At 38.0% G+C, this 27,509-nt stretch overlaps 1 protein-coding gene across 2 annotated transcripts in view; it reads right to left on the reverse strand.

The window, feature by feature from the left end:
• The window catches only part of SEMA5A (semaphorin 5A), a 324,829-nt gene that overhangs the window by 278,040 nt on the left and 19,280 nt on the right, over positions 1-27,509 (reverse strand). The window lies entirely within an intron of this gene.

The following is a 27,509-nucleotide window of genomic DNA, read 5'->3' on the forward strand; positions in this document are numbered from 1 at the left end:
ATTTCATAGATAAAAAGGTTAATATCTATTACTCTTACAAAACGTGACCAAAAGGCCTATAATCTGCATTTTATAGACAACCTCTTTAGGGATTTGTCTAATCTCCGTTATCAACATCTCTCAATCTTTAACAGAGAAAGTCTGAATTTGGATTCCATAATCATCTGAGGCAATATGAGTTGACAAAGTTAAACTCTGTGAAGTAAAACTCTAAGAACATGGGAATTGCCTTGAAAAGCAATATACCTGCTTTATCTTCCATTGGAAGTATCAATAAACAAAGTATTACTTATTCCAGGAAAGCTGACAACACAATTCAATAAGGACTGTAAGTCAAGACTGCATTTATCACACCAGCTTAATGTCTTTTATTGCAGAACAGTGTCATGTTTCATAAGAAGAATTATAATATTTAGGTCAGTTTAGCTGTTCAAGGTTCTGCATTTGTGACAGTCATCTAGTTGTGTTTTAACAGAAATCACTAAAGGTTCAAAAATATCATTAGTGTATGCTAGTCTAAAAGCAAAAAAAAAAAAATCAGAATTTTTGAAACTAATTTTAAGAAAATTTTCATAACAACATCTGGGCTTATATTTAAGTGCAATTTTAAAAAATTATTTAAATTTTATTAAATTTTTTAAAGTTATATTAGTTAGTTATATTTAGGATAAATAAAAAACATCATGCATTTCAAGCTATGAAGTTACAATGCCTACAGTGCAGCTGTCTGTACAGGATCATTTGCTGGCTGAGGCCAGGGATTCTGGCACTGGAGCATTAATATTCAGCTTGGCAGACCAGCATAAGCAGAGACTGTCAATAGGATGAGTGGGACTTTGGAGGTATAAAGGATATAGAAGATGACATCTATCTTTCGGAGGTAGTTAGTTTAATTATCTATGAAGTTATTGATCTTGAGTTAGGAAGCAGCTGAGCAACTGCTTTAAAGAATGCCATGAGCAGTCAGCTTGTGATTAAAAGAACATTCATGCCCATAAAGGAAACTGGAGAGCAGAAAATTCTTTGGCAATGGGAAAATGCACATTAAGTAGAATAGAAACAGAAATTTAAAATATTCATGTCTGTGTGTGCCAAGTCAACAGTGAATTTTTTTCATACAGAAAATTCTACAGGACTTCAAGTACAAATTTTTAGAAATATTTTCCTGGTTCTCTCATTAAATTATCTCAAGAAGAGTAATGTTGAAAGATGTTCCTGTTTCTACAGATAAGTGTTGGGAAACTACAAGTTTCTGGTCAAATGATTTTCCCATGAGCTACAGAGTGGGCACACAACTACTTTGTGCACCAGGAAAAGAATAAATGTTTATGTTCAGTGAAACAACACTAGTTTAGACTCAAAAATGACACCTAAAAGTTTAACCCCATTCTATAAAACGTTTTTTTGTTGTTGTTGTGGGTGGTTTTTTTTTTTTTTTTTTTGGTGGGTTTTTTCTGGGTTTTTTTGGTTTTTTTAAGGTGAACTCTAACCAGTGACTCAGTTCTTCTAGTTATATTTGTACCTTTATATTTGTACCTTTAACATCTACGACCCTGGGTATAGTAAGGGGTATTCCGAACTCCTGTCAACTCCTGTCTCTTTATGTGAACAAACACAATTAAGAAACAGTGTAGAAGTTGTTCCAGTTCGATAATAAAACAAATGCTGCTATTCCATAATTTGAGCTGTAAATGACTCAGAATTCACAAGGCAAATATAAGATGTAGGGTAAACAAATTTCCTTATCTGTAACATGCTATGGCCGAAGTCTCACTAACATAGCAAAAGGCTGCACACTTATCCTCTTCAAACAGGGCAGGGCTTGTTAACACAAGGAAATGCCCACACAGTTCTGTGGCTACAGTTATTGTGGAACTTCTCGTAAATAGATCAGAAAAAAATAAAAAGTTCTTTTCTCATATGCTGCTGCTGCAAACCATTTGCCAGTGGAAACCTCTGGTCAATGTGGTTAGGGCAGCAATGCACTGAATTTTCTTTTCAGAGTTAATCCATACTGCAGACATACCAATTTAGGTTTATGTTGGTTAGCATAGGTATCAACAGCAGGGCAGACATGAATCTGATCATGTCCCTACAACTCTAAACTAGGGGTGAAGTTCAAGTCACCAATGTTTCCATCCTATCAGTCCCTGAAATAGATATATGAAAAATATCCTGGGAACTTCTGTGTGTATGTCAGTCACGCTTCCCTGCTACAGCATGGTCCTACCCACAACTTGGTACCTACAGAAGTAGTATCTGGCAACTCAGCATGAGTCACTATTAATGAACTACTACTAAAACTGTTACTGAGAACCATCTTTACAATTATTTTCATTTTATTAATGTGTGCTTAACCACCAGTACTCAAATATTATGATTAGTGGGTCCCTTCCAACTCAGAATACTCTGTGATTCTGTGAAAATTAGAGAGGACATAAAAATTAAACACATTAGACAGAATAATTTATTACAAAGAGGAACTACACCACAGGTCCTGAGACAGTAGTAACACAACTGAAGCCAAATTTGAATACTTGGCTCCTCTCTGAACATTTGTCTTAATTATTTTCGTTTTTGGAAAACCTATATTTGTATTCCTTGATGCACAAACCTTCTAGACACACTTTGAAAGCTCAGACAGACTTTTAAGTTAATTATTAATAGTGAATAATAAATACGCATGCAGAAGAAAACTCTAAACCTTTATACTTGAAGGGTCATTTTGGTTATTTCTGAATTATCAATCTTTCCCTGCTTCACTAACAAGCTTCAAGAAAGTCTTGAGCTCAGTCTTTTCTACCTTTTAGCCCTATAAATTCAGCAACAATGTACATGTTACTGCTTTGAACATAATATGACATAATTTTCACTTGGGGGTATTTTACACATTTGGAGGGTTAAAATACCTTCTCTGTGAAGAACAAACCCTCATAATCTTCCTGGTTCAAGTACACACCTCTAGATATGCCAGATTCAACATGTTAATCAGCCATTATTCAATCAAATATTTATTCATTCATTTAATCAACAAAATATTTCCTCAATACACTATTATACTGTCACATTCATATTCCCAACCCCTACTATTCTTTTAAATATTTCAATGTTATAAATAATTTTTCCCTTGAAGGCCACAAAATCAGATTCCTTTCATGCTAAAAGGCAATTTCTGGCACATGGTGTTACAAAAGAGTCAATGAAAATAACTTTTGTATAAAAAGATTTGGGGAGGTTGAAAACTTTTCTTTTATCCTGTTTTCCCTCAAAAATCACTCTATTCATCTCAATGTGCTTTTGTTTTACAAAAACAGCGTCAAAGACGAGAAAACTTATATTAGAAAATGTCTAAATAAAGTCATATTTTGACTATCCAGTTGTAGAATGATTACTTAAACATTATTTTTTTCTTTGTACAATAAAAACATGAAATGGTTAAGCAGGTATGAAGAAAAACACCCAGAGTTATTGTATTCTGGTAAAAGATAACTGGCATTGGTTCTTGAGAGAGTGAAATGACTTGGTGCTTAGCCCAGCATTTCGTAACCAACACTTCTCTCAAATCAGGTGTTAACAATTTAGGTTTCTTACTCTGTGAATATACAAATGCAACACACAGCTATGAAGTGTATGATGCAATTGAGAGTTCAGTTTCACCTCAGACGCGTTTCAAAAAACACACAACGTCTCTATGAAACTCAGAAATCCACAGTCATTTTAACTAAATGTTTCCAGTAGAAAACTATTTTCTTTAAAGTCAGCTAGACAAACAATTCCTGGATGTCCTAAAAGGCAAACTATGCTTTTCTCTTGACTCTGTGGCTACACAAGTCCCTTGCTCAGTAGCAAGCTCCATGCTAATCATAACACGAGACTGTACAGAATGCAGCGGTCTAAATCAACAGACGTAAAAGTTTTATGCAGCACAAAACAGAAAGTCATTATAAAAACACAGTGATAGGTAGCACAATCAAGGAAAAAGTGCCTAAGAAATGACTGCAGTCAAGTTCCCTCACTGAACTTCGTTGCCATCTACCCTGGAGTCATTTACCAGCTGGATACAGCTTGCAGATGTGGCTAGCCCCCACACAGCCACGGTAAAGAGGGGTCAGGATTTGGGTAGAAGCACAGTGGGCTTTCTCTTTATTCTTCCAGACAGCATTACACCCAGCCAGGCACCAAGGACACAAACATGAAACATTCAGAACTGGTTCATCGCCCACACCCAGAGAAGTCCAAAGAAGCTTTTATGAGAAAAGCAGCTGGACTGTCAAGGACAGTTTGCTCCTAAAATAAACCCTATTTTAAGGTCTCATCTAACTACTACTTATGCCTCTTTTCATTGTCTCTTTCTAAAAAAAAGCTGGTCAGTTTAAGAACAACTTTACTTAGGACCTTAAGGACACTACAAAAGGCAAGAAATAGTAAGAGTTCATCTTGGCAAGCCTCAGTTACTGAAGTTTATGGTACACTGGAGGGTAGGGCCAAGAAGCACGTCACTTGGATGAAGGTAAATTTGTGAATTTGTCAAAATTAAAGCTGGTAAACAGGTATTTCTGTTGTTTTCTTTTGTCAGAAGCTAGCAAGCTTGTTTTAGAACACTATTATCAGCTATATACAAATGCTAGTGGTTTTCACATGAATGGATTACACTTACCAAATGGCTGCCAAAAAAAATAAAAATAAAAATCAGAAATCCTTTTTTAACCATCAAAAGTACAATAAATGCAGACAGAATAAAAATTGTTCAGTGTTTTTCACCTGTAGGCACCTTTGTATTTTAATTTTTTTAAGCTCTCTCAGATGTCAAGAGGTCACAAAAACTTCCAAACTGTCAGTAGAAGAAGCTCTGTTAAATTTCAGCTCAGTGAATTTACAGATGACCAAAATACAATTTATCATAGAGTATTCTCATTTTGTGCCTGAATTCCTGCCAGGAAAAAGATACTGCAATACCACACAGACAAAAAAGGCACAGACTACCAAGCACAAAATGACTATGGGTCAGATCTACATTATGAGTACCTTAACAATACAGCAACTTTAACCCTTTCATTTAAGAGGCAACTACACTGGCAAAGGTACCACTGAAAGTCTCAGGTTGGCAGGGACCTCTGGAGGTCATCTGGTCTAAGCCCCTGCTCAAGCTGGGCCGCCTAGAGCAGGCTGCCCATGACAGTGTCCAGGCAGCTTCTGAGTATCTCCAAGGATGGAAACTCCACAGCCTTGCCTGGGATGTTATACTCTGTGTTACACTCAGTATCAATACAGCAAAGCTGTAATAAAAACCACAGAAAGCCAAAGAGTATAAGTTCCATTATAATCTTCTGAAGGCTTTTCCTAGCAATAATGTATTGGTAACGCCGCACACCTTCCCATTTCCTGCACAACTACATCACTCCTAGGGTACACAGAGGTCATGCAGATAGATAAAGTTGATATTAAACATCAATCTGTTTCATCATTTGTGATGCATCCCATCAAATAATGAAATTGGCAACTACAGATACCCAGGCACCAAGCCTCAGCTGCCCTAACAGTAACAAAGACCATAGGTAGAAATAATCGATAGCATCCTATCCATCTGCTCAACACTGGCAACTATCACATTAATTTGGTCTGGAATAGGTAGGAAGGGGTCCCCAGCAATAAATCTGTGATTACACCAGACTATTCTGAGACAGTGTATTAGTCTCAGCACAGAGTGTTCCTATCCAGCTCAGGTAGGATTATACAGAAGATTACTGAAATGAAAAAGTAGCACCCTGTTATTTTTCATTTGCAGGGATTGCAACTATCTTTTAGGTGAAAGTTTCCCAGACAGCTATTGCATAATGCTGTTTTTATAGTACCTGTTGGTCTACCCTTATTTCATACAATATGTATTATGTGGAGTCATAAGAGACCATTAAGGGGGAGTGATAATGAGATCATTAAAGGATGGTATGATGTCTTAGAAATTAATAGGAATTAATAATAATTATTAAGAAAAGAACACAAAATTTTGTAGCATTTCTTTGTGAAAAAGACTATTTCCAAAGTTACATTTTTTTCTCCATAGAAACACATAAGTATAGCTAAATTAAGCTATTAAAAATATTTAAAATATGTGTTCTTAGCAAGAAGCTACATGGACCACGATTTGATCTGTGACAGATTGAGATTATTTTTCACAAAATAAGAACACCAGATTATCACCAATTGACTATACTGGGCTACAGTTCTGAGTATGAGCAGAAGTAATAAAGCCAATATATTCATATTAGAATATGAAAAGTATTTTAAAGGACTAGCTATATGGCTTAGAGGACATTTTACTTCTCAATAGACCTAGGGAGAAAACTAACAGCAAACTAAAACCAAAGGGCCTTGAAGTTCCTATGCTTTCATCAAAGTCATTTTCTCTCACTGCAAAGTTTTATTATACAGTTTTCTTTCAAGCTTTCTGACAGGTAAATGCAAGGATAACAGTTACTGGTAGAAAAATTAAGTGCATTTTTAATAATTTCTAGTGATTCTTTGGGAGGGATGTTGGTTTTCTTCCTCAAAATCTGAAGTTTGTCATACATAGTCCTAGACAAAGACATGCAATTTACCTTAGAAGAAATCCCAGTTGATTTAACAACAACTTAAAGATACAATTTCTTTCAAGTCTGTAACGAAGATACCACTGCTCTTGAGGAAAAGAGTAAGAGGCTACAAGAGAAGGGGCTGGGAAGCATGTTTAGTACGTCCCCGTCACTGGATCTCCTAAACTGTTTCTGCTTTTAAAGAAACCCCAAGAACTCTGGTTTCCTTCAGGTGCTGCATCGTCCCAGGGCACAAAAGAGATAGTGCTTGTGGAAACAGAATTTCCCTAGAGTTAACCTAGGACACAGGCAAGTGTACCAGGCCACATCTGGAACAGAACACATCTAGCAGAAAATACCTGTAAAGGATTTCTTACAAAGTCCACTGATGAGAATACAAAAGTTTTTATTATCTCCAGGCATCTTTACCTCAGATCTCAAGCAGTGATGCACATCTGAAATTCCAAAGGCCAAACTGACACTTAATAATCCTGCAGTAACAATAATGTTACAGTATATAACCACTATACTTCACTGTTCTCCATTTGCTGTTGTATGAGAAAAGTTGACCAGTTCAGCCCTCTGGAAAAAAAACAACAAAGATTTCATAGGAAGATGTGGATTTTCTCTTTTTAAAAGGCAAGAGCTTCATCTGCAGATAAATAAATAACAGGATGAGGGAAATATACAGGATGTGATGTTCCATTAACAAACATCACATCTGTTACTCATATTTTAATATCTTCCCTGCCACCCTGAAGCATACCATGTGCAATTAAGGGGAAATTGCAATGCAATTTTTAAGTAAGTTATTGTCAACAGTCATCTACTACTAAGCCAAATGCAAATCACTAAATCAATTCAGTACCAGTTTAAAAAGTTTTGATTAATCCTCAATTCAATGCTATGCTGTTATAATATGTTATTAAATGCACCCACCACTTTAAGACTCCCTCATTTCATTTGTAATTACAGTAAATATTGATTGCAAGTGTGGCCTGGAGACAGCTCCAAAATGTGGAACTTTGGTCCCTGGAGGTAGAGCTTTGTCACAGTATTCTGTTCCCATGTCTGCCCTTCAAACAGACTCAGCAGAGATATAAAAATTCAATATATTAATATAATGGTTACAATGCATACCTGCTTGGATTTTACTAGGTTAGCAGAGAAATTCATTACAGTTTTTTAACAAAAGCCTTAATTAATTTTATCTTTAAATGCTGCTGTGAAAACTGTTCCAAAGCAGCTCTGAAGACAGTCTGAAAAGTGAATCAGAGTCTCAGAGTACAACTAAGAGCACTGGCAACCATTAATTTCTTCTCCCTGGTTTTTCAACGAAACCAACAGAGGCCACAGCCAGTTTGGCAAAAGCTGAGCTCATCTAAATGCAGCAAGACTACAGCTCTGATCTGACATCTGCTGCTGTATGGAAGTGTCCACCTTCAACCCACTCTCCCTTCTACATTGCCCCTTGTGCTAAGGGGGCATCTCCAGCATCTCCCTCTAAAACCTACAATGAGCCCTGTTCCTTCCTGTAAGGTGCTGACAGTCAAAGCTTCTTCACACCTGTCTTGCCAGGTTCCCTTTAAGGGGAAGCCTAGCACAGAGTCCTCATTTACAAACTCATAAGCATCTCCAGACCAGCCTATCCACAGCTCCTAAAACAACATATTAAAAAAACATATTGTCCATGAAGCTCCTCCCACCATAACTAAGTTGATATACTGGAGATTTAATCATGGTTTTTCATGTACTTCAATAAAGACTAAAAAATAAGATGAATTTTAATTTTCATACAAATAGCTTAATCCTGTGAAACATATCCAAAAGATTAGCTTGTGTAAACACCTGGTGCATAACCCCCAGCTAGTTATTTAGAATTATGCTGATCTAACTATGGGCTACACCATGGTTTCATTTAAAGGCACCACCAACATTCAGCAGAGAATGCAGTCATGCCTTGAACCCATTTCAATTAGAAGACTTTGCAGAGCACAAATGCCACACACACACATCAAACCAATCTTTTAAAATGAACCTAAAACCAGAGAGCTATAGGTTGCCATGAGGCCCAAATTAATGCATTCACAAGTAATACCTTATTACATGAAAGTGCCATCAGTTTCACTTGCCATTTTATTGCCATCAGAATATAATTATCATTTGTTCCAACATTTCTACTTAGCTGTATGTGCTCTATTAGAAGCCACCAACATTACATCTGCACTAGCTGACTAATCAGTACCAAATAATATTCCCAGGCACTGGAAATTTCAGTATCCATAATGTTTGTTAGAATTGAAACAGTATCAGTGCTCGATGTCTTGTGCCTTTGGCTTTGGTGTGAGAGCGCAGTCCTGGGCACACTAATTCACACATGGAGATGCATCCTCAGTGATTTATATTTTGTACAAAACCATCGTTAAAAAGGAAGTGGAAGCCTATGTTTATCCTAAAGGCAGGCAAACAAGAAAGCCTCAACGCGATTGACCCTCCAGTTCACAACAAAGTATCGTTTCCTCTACGTTTTCCTTGCTATAATCAAATACAGATGGGATTGCTATTTGTTTGCCATTAGATTAAAACACATCTTCCAACCCAAAATGCCATCACATGTATGGAATGCCAGGATTTAATAACATAGAGTTCAGTAACTGTATATACCAAGGTGCAATCTACATAGAATTTTAAATTAACCAGTTTGTTTTGTGATTTTGATACGAGGTACTAAAGCACTCTTTGCAGTATGGTAACTTGTCTTCCCTCTTCCAGTCAGCCATGACATAAGAAAATGAGAAGGCTCTCTCAATTATTTGAAGAAGGAGGTTGGATAACAATCAAATTAACTTTTTTGCAATTCATCCGTTTACTTGCTCTAAAGATTGAGCATATTTCAACCAGGAAAAAAATTTCCTCTGTTTTCATATGTTAATGAAACTAAGGCTGGATCTTGTGTGTGTGTGTATGCTCAGAACAGCTGATATGACTTTTCATAATGCATTTACAGATCAAACTTGGCTGTACTGCAAGTTCATATGACACAATACATGCAGATTAAAAAATCTAATTAGATTTTTTGGAACTTTACTCTCATCAAAGTATCTCAATGAAGCAGCCAAATCTCCAGAAGTGTTCAGTAGTAAGTGGATTACATTTCTTGCAGGCACTGCTGGATGCTGAGAAATCCTAGACAAGGCAAAGCAGAGTCATAGTGTGATCACTTTCACCATCTGGGGCAACAGCAATTGGCCCAAGAGTGATTAATAATTCTAGCAAGAGAAGTCAAAACTATTATGCTGGTACAAACACAGCCTAACATGGCAACACTGTCACTTTCTGGCACAGGAATCAGCCACCTTTCGCATCCAGTTCAGGTTGCAGAAATCTGCCAATCCCTGTGGATCCATTTGCAGTCGGCATTTCATGCAGAAATGAACCTCCTCTGCCACCAGCCTTTCTTCTACAGGCTTTTCCCAGGTCTAACATGCACCCTCTGTAACTAAAGCCACAAAACCCTTGAAATGAGAAGGGCATCAAGCCACTGAAAATTAGTGAGACAACAAGAAATACACAAAGGCTATTCTGCTTAAAACTTTTCCCCTACAGTTAAGTTAAGGACACAATGTCTATGACTATACTATATAAATTTTGGGGTGTTTCACTTCTTTCTATTTCTAGTCTAGTCTCCTGGTGTGAACATCCATTAGTAGATAAAGAGCATCTTTTTTATTTAGTTTCATTAGAAAGGAATCCAATGGCAGTGATTCAAGTCTATGATTAAAAATGTAAGCTAAAACAATAATAAGAGATTTGCTTCAGCTAAGCAGCCTGGGACTATAACAATAATGTAGATGCAAGCCCTCTCAGAAGGTGTCCATGAAAAATGGCTCCCCCCAAAGCCAACTGCAGGAGCTAAAATCTTTGTTCAGGTCAGACTGGTACATACTGGATCCCCTCAGCTCACATCCTATTCTACCATGCTTAAAAATATGCACCGTTCCCCTCAGCTCCACAACCCACACCACCTGCATACTCTGATACTCCTCACACGGTAAGAATATGGGCTGCTTCCTGCTACATCCAGTGAATGAACAAACCAACACTAGAAGGAGAAAGGAAAGAAATCCCAAATGCCCAGCTCCCACAGTGGCCCACAGAACAAGCAAGCAACAAGGTCAGACAGGCTGGCATAACTCTCATATTCTACAATCTCTCTAATGCAGGTCTGAAGGAGCAACAGTGTGGGATGTTCCTGCCAGCTGTCCTACAGATAGAGTGGCCATTATCATCACCTCAAACCAAGGTGAAATCTACAGCTGATCATCTAAAATGTCTTCAGTGAAATACAAAGAAGAATTCTTCAGGCACTGCAATGCAGGGTAATCAGACAAGAATTTTGGGAATCTGAATAATTACCTTACAATTTTTTTTACCATGTTGTCCTTATAAAATTTTAAAGGCTAAATAAAAGGTATGCAGGGGGTTTATTTCTACTCCACTTCTCTTTTTCACCATTTTTTTTACTTCCCCCCTGCCACATTCCTCTCCTCACTCCTTCCTTTCCCCTAACACCCAGAAGATGTTCCTGCCTGAGCTCTGTACCAGCAGAGCTGCTGAAGTCTGCCAATTATCAAGGATGTCTGACACCTCACACGATAAGGTTCTGTTTTCACCCACTTGGACTGCCATCTCTCATGGCAAATGCAGACTGAACAGCTGGGGGGACTTTCAGCCGAACAGTGCAGTCACTGCCTTGACCAAGGTTATGGAAAATACAGGGTTTTGCTCACATTGTACCACTGTGAAAACTATTCAGTCTATTCTCTGAGACATTCTGTTGCCTCTGGCAACAGGGGAAGGATGGGGTACCAAGCATATTCCTATTGCTGCTCTCAATTCCACCTGAATTTGCTATACCAACCAAGTGGCATTTGCAATTTAACCAAGGTGGCTGAGCTAAGCAAATAGCTTACTGCTGACAAGAGTGGATGTTCCAAACACACTTTTACCCTTGCTTTGTCCACTCCTCAGAATTCACTGTGATGCTTCACAACCAGTTCACCCCTCTGAGCAACTGAAAACTGCTCCCATTTTTGCGTGAGTCAGGTCACCAGTCAAGTAAGTCTGTTCAATAGAGGAAGACTCATCACACAGCCAGAACTAGGACTGCCCTTGCAGTGGCAGCAAGCATACAGATAATCTTTTGGTGCATCTTGTTAGGCTGCACTGTGAGTCAGGTTGGAGAAGGAAAAGCAAAAATCTATTTCCCCATAATTACTAAACACCACCCAGAGCTGAACATCTACAACACTGTCCAACTTCAGTACGTGCAAAGGCAAATATTGGCTGTCACAATATTTTTACAGTGTTGCCATTTCAATTTCTCTCTGTTCTGAAGCACAGGCCAGAGATCATAATCTTCCACATTAGTCAAAGTGTTATAGGGTTAACCTTCAGCACCTCTGATTGAATGTTGACTGAGAGTTATTAAACAGATAGTATCATGCAGTTCTCTAATAAACACACAGAAAAATTACTGCCATTTACAGCACTTTCTGTTTAGAGTATCACAAATAACTTCTGAATGGAAATGAGAACACAAAAAACCTATTGACATTCTTCACAGAGACTTTCCACTATTTATTAGTCACATATTTTGACATCTTGCATTGAAAAAGTGTGTTAAGGGATGGGAACACAAATGATATTTACCTCCTTTCCATACCACTGTTACAGTGTGCTATTAATAGGAAGCATGTCACCTCCACTCTGTAGAGGTTACAGAGAAAGAAAAAAAAGAAACATCAGGCTCAGGCCAAGCATCTCAGTCACATAAGTAACTTGTCTAGCAATCTCCATGGTCCTGGCCACCTTCCAGTCCTTGCACCATGAGCTGATCCCTCATCATATGCTGGTGAAAGCAAAAATGTCCAGAGTGATCTGAAGTGGTATCTATCATGTTGATTGTTTTCCCCTGTCAGTACAACACTTTTACTCCGCAGGGTGGAATGAAGTCTTTCCCAGCCAAACTCTAGCTCCTTCGGAAAAGCAGTCATCCACCAGGTGTATGGCCCAGCCCTCGGAGCAAATACAGCCTGTCCAAATTGACTGAGATCTTTTGCTGTTACAAATCAGCCCTTGCAAGCCTCTGAGCCCCAGCTGGTTCACCTATCAAACAGTGAAAGAGTGCAAGCTTACTACTGCTTCATAAAATAAGAAGTATAACCATTAAATGACACATTTTCTCTCTGAAAGTTTCCAGATCCTTTTAGTTGAATTATCCTGGATCATAAACACAGTATGTTTGGAGAACAGCTGCACACTGTATTTCAGCTAAGGTCTATCCTCTCTCCACTTACCTCTCTCTTCAGGCCAAAGTCAAACACCATGAGACAAGTATATGTACTATAAATCACATCTTTCAACACCAAGAGCTGGCCAGCCCGCTTACACATGAACGTTGCAGAGCACACTCCCTCAGGCAATAACCAGTGGAAATCAGCCCGTAGATCCAGCTGCACCAAGGAAGAAAATAAGACAGGACTGAGAATGGAAGACAGAGGCTCTCCTGAGACTCCCAAGGAGAGAAAGAAGCTGCTCTTTTCTTGGTGAGAAAGGAATTAAAGAAGAGGGACAGGAAGAGGGAAGGAAATGGTTCACTTGAGACAGTATTTCCTGGGAAATAAAAAGCATGGGCAGGGAACTACCTACCCCTGCAAGATGGGCTCATTTGATCTGAAAATCAAATTCTTTTGGTTGGTTGAAGAGACTATCGCAGACGCATAAGGCTCAGGAAGGAAAGCACAAGATAGGGAGGGAACAATAATAATCAGGATCTTCTAGTTCATTAGGCCTGAGATAAAAGGAAAAGAAGGAGAAGGACAAAACAAACTTCAACAAGAAAAAACAACTTAAGGACATTGCATTACTAAAGGAAAAACATAATAAAAGTCAGATTATCCAGGGTAATGAATTTTGGATTAGCTGGAACAGAAGGGAGGGAATGACTGTGAGGAGACAGGACAGCAAGGCATAAGGGTAACAGATCAGGAATGAACAGCAGAGAGAGCAGACATGCACAGAAAGCCTGCAGAGGTAAGAGAGTATGACCAGGTGAGCAAAAACAATACACTGGTGGGAGACAAGCTGAAGAAACAGAAGAGGTAGAATATAGAGATAGAATATACTTACAGTAAAAACAACAAAATAAATCTGTGAGACAGACAGCGAAACCCATATAGAAGCAGCACTGGAAACCATTTTGGCCTTTCAATATATAAAGAAGGCTATAATAAACAGAGAGAGACTTTTTACCAAGAACTATAGTGAGAATGCAAATGACGATGATTTTAAATTAAAAGATTTAGACTGGACATAAGGAAGAAATTTGTTATTATGAAGGTGGTGAAGCACTAGAACAGGTTCCCCAAAAAAGCGGTTCTTGCCACATCACTGGAAGTTTTCAAGATCAAACTGGATGGGTTTGAACAACCTGGTCTAATAGAAGATGTTCCTGTCCACAGCAGTGGGATTGGACTAGATGATCTTTAAGGGTCCCTTCTAATCCTACTGGTCTATGACTCTACAATGATTTCTAACCTTCATCCTTCTCCCCCTTAGCAAATAGCCCATAATGGCCATCTATCCCAAAGCTGGCTCACAGAGCAGTAAATCAGTGCCCTATAATATCCTCCAATAACCCATGTAAGGGTGGCCTGCACTATAGATTTTACTGTATAGATTTTACCACTTTGCACACAAACACACATGATGCCTTTCTCCTAATGCATACAGCATTCGCGTCGGATTAAAAAGGTGGTATTTATACACTTTTTTGGAGAGACATAGAGAAGTGAGGAAGAATAATAGTTTCACAAGTACAAGAGTCACCTGTAACATTGGAAAACTGGCCTCTTGTAAACCTCTCTTTTGATCCTAAGTCTTGCAGTAAAGTCTAAATATATTATTTAGTTCAATCACATGACTAGAAAACATTTCCAAAACCAAGATAAAACAGGCCTGTCAATAGACAGAGTCAGAAAAAACAGACTGAAAACAACACAGTCAGGAGGGTTTTGTGGCTTTTTTTAACCTTATCTAGATTAGGACGATTTAGGAAAAAAAATTTCAGTCAGGACAAAAAAATTACCTGGCACCATGAAAACATTCCTCTGGCACAGAATATATATTTATGTTCATTCAGCCAGTACTCCAAAAACCTTCTTAAAACATTCTCTACAGTTATGTATGATTTTCCATCCTGATAAGTTAGGTTCCTGTCAGTGTTTTTTAAAGTGATCCTTATTTACCTATTCTTTCTTTTCATTTTATTTTTCGTTTTCATTTAATAATCATCAACTGCATAGATTTTGTCCAATTATATCATATGCATTTTCTGTCACATCTGTACTGTCCTTTACTCTTTGCAGTGCTTAACATTTTTACAAAATACCACGACCACCACTAACGATAACAATTACAATAATAATATCACTATCACCTAAGGGAATTTGTACATTTTTAAGCTTCTTGTACAGTTTAGAGAGGAGACCAAAGGCTGCATAAATGAAAGTTACATATCTTGAACAGAAATTCAGACTGATTTTTGGTCAAAATCTGACAGTGACTAAGTACTTTGGAAAGTAAATACAAATTTGAAGTGTTGTAGACAGCCAGAACAAATCCAGATCGCAATAGCAAGGCCCATTCCAACCCAGCATCAAACCTGGCAAACTGTATGCCAGAGGTACATGTGAGGACAAGCCCTCAGCAGACAGACAGGAAGAAGCACCCCTCCAGTAACTGCCAATTTCTGATGAAGCTTTCCAAATCAAACTGAGGTGATAACTCTGCAACTATTAAAAGTAGTAGATCAAGAATGGTAATAGAGATGGTATAGATGGTAATAGATCCCTGTGTCTGGGCAATGTGGTCCTCTGACTTGGTGGCAGGAAAAATGCTGCCTGGTTTCCCCTTCTGGTTTCTCTCTTTCCTGCCCATAAAATACACTCCAATAATCTCCAATAAAACAGACATACGAAGGTCTAGCACAGATGGTAACGTTCATTACAATTAAACTACAAAACCAAATAATATTGAATTCTGAAAGATATGATTAATAACTCTTTCACTCCCAAGAACTTTTAAAGAAGTTTGAAACAATAAATATAAAATTCTTTTATAAAGCAGCAGCAAAGTCAAGATCATTGAAAACTTAGTCTTGGTACTACTACACACACACCTGTTTGAAACGAATGATGAATGAGAGGAAAACCACAGTGAATGAAAAGGTAATCTTTGATTTTCTTGCCCTCTCATCCAGTCCCATTTAAAGCCAAAGAACCAAAATCCCTTACATCCTTGATGTAAAGAGCAGGAGGAAGTTATAATTATCTTGGTCAACATCAGATCATCCAACTAAGCAGAACACACTGCTGAATCTGCAACTCCCCTGGGTTCTTATGCACACATTTAGGAACCAAAGGCAAGAGGCTGATTCTGCACACACATCATCTCTATTCCTCCTCCTACAACAATAACAAAAGAGAAATTAAAAATAGGTAACAAATTAAAAAAATTACTAGATAGCAACCTCTCATCTTCTGTGAAGATTTCTTTAAAAGAAGTAATAACAACAATAACAAACTTTCGGAATCCAAGTTTCAAGGTGTTAAAAGTTGTGGCCGCTCACACAAAACCCAAAGATTTTTAGACAACAAAATTTATTGTCAACACCATCCTTGATAGACATGAGACTCTAGTGAAATCAAAAGACACTTAGGAGACTAAGTGTGAGAGTTCACTATCACTAATGGTGATAGCTACACTGCTATCACACCTGCCAACCCACCCATGAGCTGAAGCAGTCATAGGTCCTGATAGTGACATCTGGGTCAGGACAGTGGGGGCTGCAAATCACAGCCTTGCACATTTAAAAAAAGAAACTGTTACCAGGCTTTGGAGTAAGTGCTAAAATACCTGCATTTTAATGCCTGTCCAGGTCAAACCCTTCAAGCAAATGTCAACAAATATTGAAATAAATGTCTGGTGCTAAAAAGGAGCAGGTCACACTTTAACCTTACAACTCGGATCAAATTTCCTTGCTATAGAGAACATTGCCCATTAATGTGTGATTTTGAAACCCAGCTAACAGATGTGTAGAAATTACCTGAGCTATCTGGAGGTATATTCTGGGAAAGAAAAAAAAAAAAAAAAGTTTCTCTCCTCTATAGTTGTAAACCCATGCTAGCTTTTCTAAGTGACAAAGCAGCAGCCAAGGTTTCTGATTATCCAGGGAACGCAGAACCTGCCTGATAGCAAGCAGATCTGATTAACGCCTGCACCTTCATGACTTCATCACCCCTTCTTTCAAAAGGATTGACCTTCAGTTTCTGATAAAGATCATTCCAAGCTTCCAAATCCAGCAAAGAATTAGTGTTGCTGATAAAAATGAATTCTGTTTACATTCTCAAGAATATCATGACTTCCTTAGACAGGGCTGGAAAAAAAGTTACACAAAATGTCACTTTGGCTTCTTTTGCTATTCCACTTGAAGGGTCAATAGAATTAGGTGGCCTGCCACCAACTTAGTTCCTCCAACAAGTGATCCTTTGTGATAAATAGGGAAACAGTGCAGCCAATCTACAGACTCAAAGTTTTCGTGTAGGGCAGAAAATCATGTTTGAACAGTGGGCCTTGCAGAGTTCAAGCTGACCACAAGTACTTCAGATTTCTGCTTCCAATCCATGTTACTCAGCCACTACTGGTCTGTCACTTGATGCTTGGACTCAGTTGCATTACGTGCACAGGGTAATCTGCCAATGCTGGAAGCTCCTTGAATTTTACTCGCCAAGACTGCTGCTGCTGCTCTATCCTTTTCCAATACCTCTCATGTTCAGCCCTGTGCTCTTTTTCCACACTTTATAGCTGGAGAGGCTGGAGGAGGGACAGGTCGTCTACAAGTAGGTTCTCACTTTAGTAATACTGAGGTTTATAGAGGAGAGAACCATGGAGTTGAGGTTTCGAGACAAAGCTTGGGGCAGTACTACCCCTTCATTTCACTATGATTAACAAGTCACATGCATTAACTTTCCCACAGGCAGCTCTCTTGTTTTGTGGTTGCCTAGCTTGCAAGCGAGGTGTGAATTAAACTATCAGAATGTGGATATATATTGGGTTAAATTTTCCAATTTTAAAGTTAGCTATAAATTTTTTAATTTACAAATTCTTTACTTCGGGTTTTTTCCATACTCCATTTTTTAAGTGCTGCAGTAACAGAAAGAGCAGTCGAACACACAAAAACACCCCATTCAATGTTAAAGTTAAAAGTTCCAAACACCAAATGGGTTTGGGCATGCAGGCAGAGAAGAAAAAGTGAACACCCTTTAAGTTTCTAACTAAGAGTCTCAACTCACTGTTTGCCAAAGAAACAAAAGACATATGTGACGAAGAGTACAGCTATGTCATCTATTTCAGAATGGGTTATACCTCACGATCTCCAAGTTGTCCAACAAACCCATGAGAAAAAAAACAAGACACAGCAGAATTGTGTTAAGTCTAGCACTGCATTGAACTGAAAAGTTGCACTGTTTTCAGACAGGAGCTGGCTTCCAGCCAGCCAGCTTGAACCATAAACAGAACAAGCTTACTTCTGCTTCTAAGTGTTGTGTGGGCACATTCAGAACATGAAAATGAGAAGCATGACAGGACACCAAGGAAGAAGTAGTACCTCATTGTTTCTGCTCATAGAAAGCTGTTTTGTTTTGGTTTTTAATACCAGGATGCACTCAATGCAGCCGAATCAAACAATATGGAAACAGGGTAGTTCTAGGAATGCCCTTAAATTGTCATCATCTTCAATGTTACAGTAGTGGGAATGAGCAAATCAGATACTTTCATGCAGAATGATCTTTCTCTACATTTTCTGACCAGATTAATTTACAAAATGATGAATTACACTAAAATAATTAGTTACGATTGACTTTATAGTCAAGTCAGAGTAGAACAGAGATGATGGCAACTCCCTTTCTGTATTCAGTATCACTTCTTCCTTGGTCAGAGGAAGCCACTGGTGGATAATTCATGAGACACTTTCTTTTTGTAAGAACTAAACTAAATACACCCTGCCTTGGATAAGTCCAGTAAACAAAGGACTCTGACTGTAAAACAAACCAATTAATCCAGAAGGTACTTGCATAAGGATTACAATGCAAAAATCCACGGTAATTATTCAAGAATCAGTGACTCCCAGAAAAACAGAACAAGAGACACTGCAAATGTCTTCTGCATTTGAGTGAATTGCACTACCTCAGGTAAGCTGTGTTATATTTAAATAATAAATAAATAAACCAACACATACAGCAGTGCTGGGTTTAAAATATTCTAAGCTTACATCTACATAGTATCAAAAAACCTGAAACATTTCATAATTTAGATGTAAGAAACATCGAGTTCCAGATGTCAGAACTAACAGCATGGAACAAAACCCATAACAACTAGTAAAGAAATTATTAACATATGTGGTAAAGTTCTAGCAATGTAGCACTAATTGCTAAAACTATAGTATTATAATAAAGAATGCAGACAGTATCTACATTAGTTTATAATTTCTTTAGCAACAAATTACAAATTTTGCTCTGGTTGTGTACTTTGCAAACAAAGTTCAAGATGTAAAATAATTAGTACACAAACCAATACCAGGACTACCTTTGTTAAAAAACAGCCTTCATCTCACAGATTTCACATGCCTGTTCCCTTAAGCTGGGGAATATTTCCACACATCCTGAAAGAGATGGCAGCCAAGGTTTAAAGCTGAGCAGTATTCTTTTTCTAGCCCACAGAACAGTACCCTTGAAAGCTATTAAAAAAAAAAGAAAAAGGCTTCTCTCCATATCTTCCCTTATATACAGATGAATATGAAGAGCAGAAAATAACCCATTGGTTATTTTGGCCAGGGCAGAAAAGACTTTTTCAACTTATAGTTTTACCTATTACGGTTTTACCTATCTTTATCCTAAAGTCTTGAAACTAAGAAATAACTGTCACATATTCTTAGGAAAACTTAAAAGAAATGCTTGAGCATGTTGCTCTTCTTCTGGAAGCCCATCTTCCACAGTCCAAAGGATCCCCAGGCTGAAAATCTGTTTTCTATGAGGACAGCAGTCAAGCAGTAATTATGCTTGCAAGCATAAAAAAGGTCAGTTGTTTTATTTCTACCTGATATTATGGGGAAATAGTTATTTTTTATGCTAGTTTCTCCTATTCACTTCTTTTACCAGTGTCATATACAGTTTCTAATGCAAACTAGATGATAACAGCACAATTTTGATTAGCACAAAAGAGCTAGGTGGGTCCTTTCCACCACCTGTTCTTTAGCAAAGCAGAAAATATTAATCTCTTTTTCCATCTTTACACCACAGGTGATCTTGTTCTGCAGCTCACACACAATTTACATGACAGAAAACAAAAAGTGTTGCCAGAAAGAGACTTCTATGCCAAGAAACTCACACTGACATTTCCATACATAACCCCAAGAGTCAGGACTCTATCTCCCAGTGGAAAGGAGCTCCTAGTTCCTTTGCTATACAATCCATGGTGGTTGCAACACTGAACTGATCATAATAAGTGCAGCTCATTCTGCATCCCTGGCTCACACTGCTGGCAGGCCAGACGACCCTAGACACTTATGCACGCTGTGAGAAGGACCTCCCCACATATGACATGAAAAGTTAAGTGATAAATTTACTGCACCAGTGTTTAGGTTCCAGAAGATTTTAATACCCCCTGTTTAATGTGCCAGCTGTAGCATTAAAAACAAAACAAAACAAAACAAAACAAACCTGTAACAACTATTATTATTATTATTATGAGTTGGACTTGATGATCCTTGTGCGTCCCTTCCAACTCAGGATATTCTATGATTTTATGATTACTGAATTGTTTCCAGCCAAGACTCTGGTGTCAGTAAGGGTGAACACTGGCTACACTCCTAGTGCTGTATTATATAAATACACCTGGGAAAGTTGTACTTTTTTATAGGACATAGCTTCACAAATAAATGTCCCACAGCAAAATAAGTCTGCCTACTTTCTTAAATTATCTATCCCACTGTAGTTTGTATTAGAAGTTACTCTTTTTCCTTTAGTAGACAAAAAGATCAATTTTTTCATATAAAGATTATATTATCTTTGTATGACATGTGAACTCATACCACCCAAAACTCCTTTCATAATTCCTTAATTTATTAACAGATCATATACCTTCCTTTCAGTGCTGAGTATTAAATACCAATATTTGTACCTAAAATTTGCTTAAATTTCATCTGAGGATGAAAAGCATAGTCATGTAATAATTTAGGAACATATACACTCTTCAGAGCTATATTTTAAATGTAATAAACACAATAACCCCAATGGAGTCTGAGAAAATAATTGTATATGCAAGTGTTTCAGAGCAAGACTAAAAATATTCAAAATAAATATCACAGTAATGGATAAGTATAAAAAAGAAATTGTTTTGTCATTTCCAGATACATGCATAATTGACCTTACTGTCTTTATCTCACACAATTTATTGTACTTTTTAACAAGGCAACTCTTACTAACTCATTATTCTTAAAAATCACTAACAAGTACCTTAATCCTCAATTAGTCCTTTAGAAGTACTATTTCCAGAACAAAAAGTTTCTTCAAGACCTTTCATTTACCAGAAGCTGACTTGTGTATCAACACAAACCTACTGTTTTAAAAATGCCACTGTAACGTAGAATTCAGCAGAGATACACAAAAGCTCTTGGAGTCTGGTCCCTTCCATGCCATGGACCATGGTGCAAGATTGCAAACAGCTTTTGTTGCCATTCAAGACACTATCATCCTGTTGTCACAAAATACAACACTGCAATCTATATGTATTTTGGATTGCTTAGTGATTAATTAAGGTATGAGTTTGGGGGATTTTTTTAAAAATATATCCAGGCTTGGTTTTGGTAACACATGCTACTTTCCCCCATGCTCTCCTTAAGTCCAGTGTTCAGCTAGAAAATTCTCTCCACAAAAACAAGTGAATAAAATTGTGTTATTAATGCTTGGTGTTAACAAAGGGAGATGCAGAAGAAACTTCGGCAAGGGTACAACTTATGATCATGCTATTTGATTATCAACTCAGAAGAGGAAAAAAAACAAATACATTTTGCTAAAAGCATGAGAGAGGGTGGGACTCCATAATTCAAAAGAGAAGGCAATTATAAACAAAGAAAGCTAACACTTTAGAGGATTAGATTATAGCCTCAGTTCCAAACCATTGGTGTAATGAAGATATCCAGGAAGAGAAATGTACATGCTTGTTTGTTTTTATTACCTCTTTTAAAGGTTGCTTGGCTTTTTTTAGCTTCAGTTATCATGGTCTCCAAACACACAAGCTCCAAATCAGAGCACCTGTAGAACTGTGCAGAGCACATTTCACTTACTGCAGTCTCCCATTTCTGTGACGATCCTGATGATTTCCTGCAGCTGAGTCACAAGGTCTCACTTCTACAGAGATGCCGCAGGTGGTACAGCCAGAGCACACTGTGCAGCCCACAGGATGGATTGGGGCTGGCACAGAGAGACTTCCCCGCTCCCTGAGAGCACAGCTGCACAGAAGCTGTAATGGAAAGTATCACTAGAAAAGCTCAGAGTTGACACAAACCAACAACTGCATGTGCATAAGTGAAGAGTGAACACAGTATCCACAGCCACCTGTGTATGAGCATCTGTGCGGATCCGGCCTCAGCTTATCACCATTTGCCCACTGCCTACAGAAAACAATGGTGGTTGGAGCCCAACTTCGTATCACTAAATCCATCAGCAGAACTGGGCAGTTGCGGTATAGAAGACAGAGAACAGATAAGTAAGTAAGTTTCAGTCGCAAATAGTGAGGGGGAAAAAAAAAGAATAAATGAAACTATGTATCCTAGAGATAAATTCAAAACAAACTGTTTGCAGCTGAATTATCCAACACTACCTACAAGCACTAGAGGAGGTGGGAGGGAGGGAGAAAAAATGTACATGTGGAACAAGTAAGATTTCTTCATTTCCTTTGTTTCATAAAGGAAAAGTATTTTAAAACTTAAATATGATTTATGCACTGTCCTCATGATGTTCTGCTGGATGATGCTCATGCTAAAGACAGGTTTAATCTACAGCCACATTCTTCTAATAGCAACTGCAATTTATGTTCCAGGCTAAGTGCCAGTAGCTAATGATCCTCCTGTTATCCCTTTTCCTGTTTCATCCCCTTGATGGGATGAAAACTCATTTTCCTGGTCTTGACACATGAAGACCCCGTCGTGCATATTACAAATACATAAGTATATAAATTGTTTAGGTAGTGGAAGGCATTTAACAAGATCAGGACTATTAGTATGGCTAAACATATGGCCAAACAGAAAATCCAGTTTTGGCACAGGAGTTTTGCAAGCATTTGTTACCAACTCACTACTACTGTAGTTGCTCAAAACCCTCTGGCAACAGAAATTCTGCAGGGAAGGATTTGTACATGGCACAGTTCTGTCTTAGTGTGGATTTGCTTTTACTAATCAATTAATTTTCTGTATCTAAAGAAAAGGAAAAAGGTAATGCAACACGTATACAGCTAAAACATATGAGTTTACTGGGAAAAGAAAAGGCACACCACGATCCCTCTGCCAGCCACACTTTTTTCCAACATTTCATTATCAACAATAGGAATTGCCAGTTCAGATGACAAGCCTGAATACATTTAAGAAGTTCAAAACTCATATATTCTGCTCAGAATTGGACATCACCCCCTAGATGCTCAGTCCAAGATGCAACTGATGAGCACAGTTTAAACAACAGGTCACAGAAGGTAAACATATTAGAAGCTCAGGAGAAAAAAAAAAGATAAGTTTAAGGAACACAAGACCTCTTAGGTGGCAACTTAAAGAGTACCTCATCTAAGTATCTGGACAAGTTATTTGAGATAGCATGAAAAATCCCTTTCCTCACTTGAGAGTGAAATGGGAACTCTGAATCCATCTAACATTTCCCACTCCCAATAGCAATGCTGGAATAAGAAAAGATGCCCAGTCTTCTAAGGTCATAGTTAGCTTCTTCAAAGAGGTCTTTAACAGAAAATTGAGATGTCCTATTCTCCCACTATGCATCAACTTTTTGTTAAAACATATTCTGGATACTTACCTAGGAGTCCCATTCTGCATAGCTGTTAGGGACCACATACAATCCATCTCACTTTCCTTTTCATTATTAATTGTTAGACTTCTAACTCAAGGCTATCTTTATCTTACCCCAACATCAACCTGATTAATGGATGCAAACCTTTCACCTTTCAATTACACAGTAAATTTTCACTGCTTCATGAAACTGATTAATCCTGTCATATCCTCACCCACAGATAACTTAAAACGCATAGTCGGTACAGAACCAATTATCCTTGACCGATAAAAGAGGCATTCTTCCTTTCTTTGGGTCTTGAGTCTTTTTTTTTTTTTTTTTTTTTCCCCCCCCATCTACCAAGTCCTCTTACCTGAGGTCTTTTCACTGCCAGAAGAGTGAAAAGAGAATTGTGAAACAACACCATCAATCTCATGCTTTTAAGATGTTAGTCTTGGATTAATCCTCTACAGAGTATGTAGAACAAGTACTGAAATACCTCAAAAAAACCAAAATTTCTAAAGCTGAAATACTCCACAAAATATGCTAGGAGAGGTTAAATGAAAGCAAAGAAAGTTTGAATACTGGGTGGTTGACTGGATGACCTGCTCCAGTCCCAAGCAACCTACACTCACTGATTCTATGATGTTAGCAACAATTACACAGCACCCGCCTGGGACACAGTGAGTAACCACAGCAGCATCGTGTAGACAGGAAACATAGTCAATGCCCAGCACTCTTTCCCTGAGTATTTAAATGCTTCTCTAAAAGACCACTCTAGAAGTAGTAGGACTGCATGGAGAAACAATTTTTGTCCTCTGTTGAGCTTGTTTCCAAAAGAGTTGGAATAGTTAGCTTTGAATAAGTAATGCACACTCTGCAGCGTCTATGGGTAAGTGCCTACATTTACTTTTAACACACTGTTAAAATAAAAATATCCATGAGTTACTAGGCAAGCAGAATACATTTTCTTCCACTACTGGATATCAAATGTCAAAAAGATCCCATGGAGTCAAAAACAACAAAAATTAAACCAAAAAAATTTTCTAATGCCATCAAGAGCATAAAGATCTAAAGATAAACTCAGATAATATTATAACATACACGAGTTAAAGCAGGAACGTTTCCAGTTAGCCCTTTTTCCAAAAGATCACTCATGCAAAAACAAGTTCTCCTTTCTTTTCCTTTCCTTTTTTTTCTTTGTAAAATATGTCCCTGTTTGGAAAAGCAGAAACTTTCAAATGCACAGATGTTTGTGATTGCACGCTAACAGCCTGCTGGGAAACATTAATGGTGTAGAGAGTAAAGTTATTCAATCATCTATAAGTCACTTTTCTAAACTGCTGCCCTCAGTCAAGGGGGTGATTAATGGCGTCCAGCAATGACACAAATTACCCCCTGCCCATGCAAGCTCTTTGATTTTAATGCAGTTGAGCTACTGAAGTAAACAAACCAATTTGGGTGTTCAACGAGCTCTTTGTCTCATTAAAAATTATTTGACTAGACTAGTGGTAAAAGAATATTGGATATGTCCCCAAATTCAATTTGGCATTCTGTAATCATAGCAGCAATTACATTTGCAAAAAGTTTAGAAATTAATAGAGGCAGAAAATGGTCAACCTTTCATTAGGAACTTTCATTAGGGATTTTCGTGTGTAACGAAATTAATATTTTCTAATCACCACAGTACAGCAAGCATGCTTCTGTATGTTTCAAAGAGGCCAACAGCAACAACAGACACCAGGCAAAAGTTTCAGCAAGCAGTTGCAATTTCACTGTTCCAAAGGAGACAGCCCTCTACCCCTCCCAAGCAGGATTTCTGCAAACTGCAAGTCTGGCATCCCTCAAGGACGCCTTGCTGCAGTCTGGGGTCTGGATGTACTTGGTACTTCATGTCGGGGCACGTTTTTTCTTCCCTCCCTTGTACAACCAAAATGATGAGTCCAAGTGCAACAAGTTGAATTATACAGGCTGAAGCATTTTGTTTCTTTATTTAAATGTCAGGTGACCCACAGTGATTGAAATTTACTGTTCTTGCAGTAGAAAGTTTGAATTCACAATACTTGCGACCTGTTACCTTTGTGTTTCACACATATTCAACAACAGAGCCAACTACCTCAGAAGTCACAGAAAGAAGCAGGGTGGTCTGTAACCAGAGAAGCACTTTGGCAGAGCTGATGGCAAACCTCTGCCTGAGGACTATTGGAGAGAGCACCCACTCTGGGTATGACCTAATGATCACTTTAATTCTTTTTGAAGTGGTAAGACGGGACCTGCCTCAGAGCTCTGTACCAAGCTAACACCACCAGCGCTCCATGAAGTCCCATGCCGGCTCTGGGCCCCTGACAGCCACGCAGTCAGGAGTCTGGCTGCAGCACTGGCTGTGAGACGGCTCCCTGTGCCTGTGCAGGGCCACACCACAGCCTCAGGTGCCATTTGCAGCATGTCTCAAGCCCCTTTTCAGTGTATCTCATAGTCTTAACACTTCTAAGCAGAAGTGTTACTTTCTGTAGCCTATTATCACAAAGTACAGGGGGAAAAAAATTTACAAGACCTCATGTAAAATGGGAACTGACAGCATGCCATCATCCTTGGTTTTAGAAAATGTCACTGGACACGTATTTCACAATACATCAGAGATTGCTTTCAAATCTTCAGACAGTTATCTGAGTCTCATTTTTCATCACATTCCTCACAACAAATTGATACCAGCCTTCCGCATCTTACAACTGAGAACAACATATCTGTTTCCCACGCATCCTGATCAGCCTCTTTACTCTGAACTCACTCCAAATCCATCTCCTAACACTCTGCTACTTCCTGACCACTCATCTCAACCTTCCTTTTATCCCTCTCACACAATTTTTAGCATCTATTCTACATACATCCACCCCAAAGCAACCCAATAGAAACTTGGTAAAATCTGTTTAAGTTCAACAAAACACAATAGATGACAGGAAGAATTATTTTCCTTTGGTAGTATGACACAGTGAGCATCCAAACAGTATACTAATAAAGGCAGTTTCCAGATCAACATAAATAATACAATTCACATACACAGACTTGATGATCATTTTAGACTCCCAGTGTCTGGTGGTACAAGACTTCTACATAGAAGATCTTATTGTCTGGTAAATTTACCAACAAGGGACAACCTATGAGACCAAAAGCACATTAAGGTGACAAAAAGAAACAAAGCTTAGTAAACTGGGTAGCATTTTATTTTCCTTACCAACACTTAACTTAAGCAGAAGGAGGGGGGGGTGGGGGGAAGGGAAGGCTCCAGCCATGTCATCCTCAGAAATTATATAATCCATACCAAGAAGGCCAAAGGCTTGCTCCAGCTGATACTATTATACAGCATTAGAAAGCAGACTTTCGTCACCACTTCCAATTTTCATATCATGTACTCCAAAATGTGGGAGAACTTACCATACCCAGATTGTGAAAGTCAATGTAAAAATAACTGTAACCATCCAAGTTCCTTTTTACCTTACTGCTGTCTAATATATCAATTTTCTAACTCATTCATTGTATTTAATATGCAAAGAAACTTGCAAGTTTCTAAAAATAATCATACATTTCCAGCAAGATGTATCTGTATGTAGTTTTGGTTCCAAATATAAAGTGAAATATAAGAAAATTATATTGACTTGCTAATGTACTACAGAATGAGTTTATATTTTTACATTATACTTCCTTTTTAGCTTTTAAGTTTTGTGTCCTACTTTTTGGTCTATTAAAAAAATTCTTTGCTATTTAATTTAAATTA

Source organism: Myiozetetes cayanensis, unplaced genomic scaffold (genome assembly GCF_022539395.1).
Source record: "Myiozetetes cayanensis isolate MyiCay16 unplaced genomic scaffold, myiCay2020 scf1, whole genome shotgun sequence".
Classification (NCBI taxonomy): domain Eukaryota; kingdom Metazoa; phylum Chordata; class Aves; order Passeriformes; family Tyrannidae; genus Myiozetetes; species Myiozetetes cayanensis.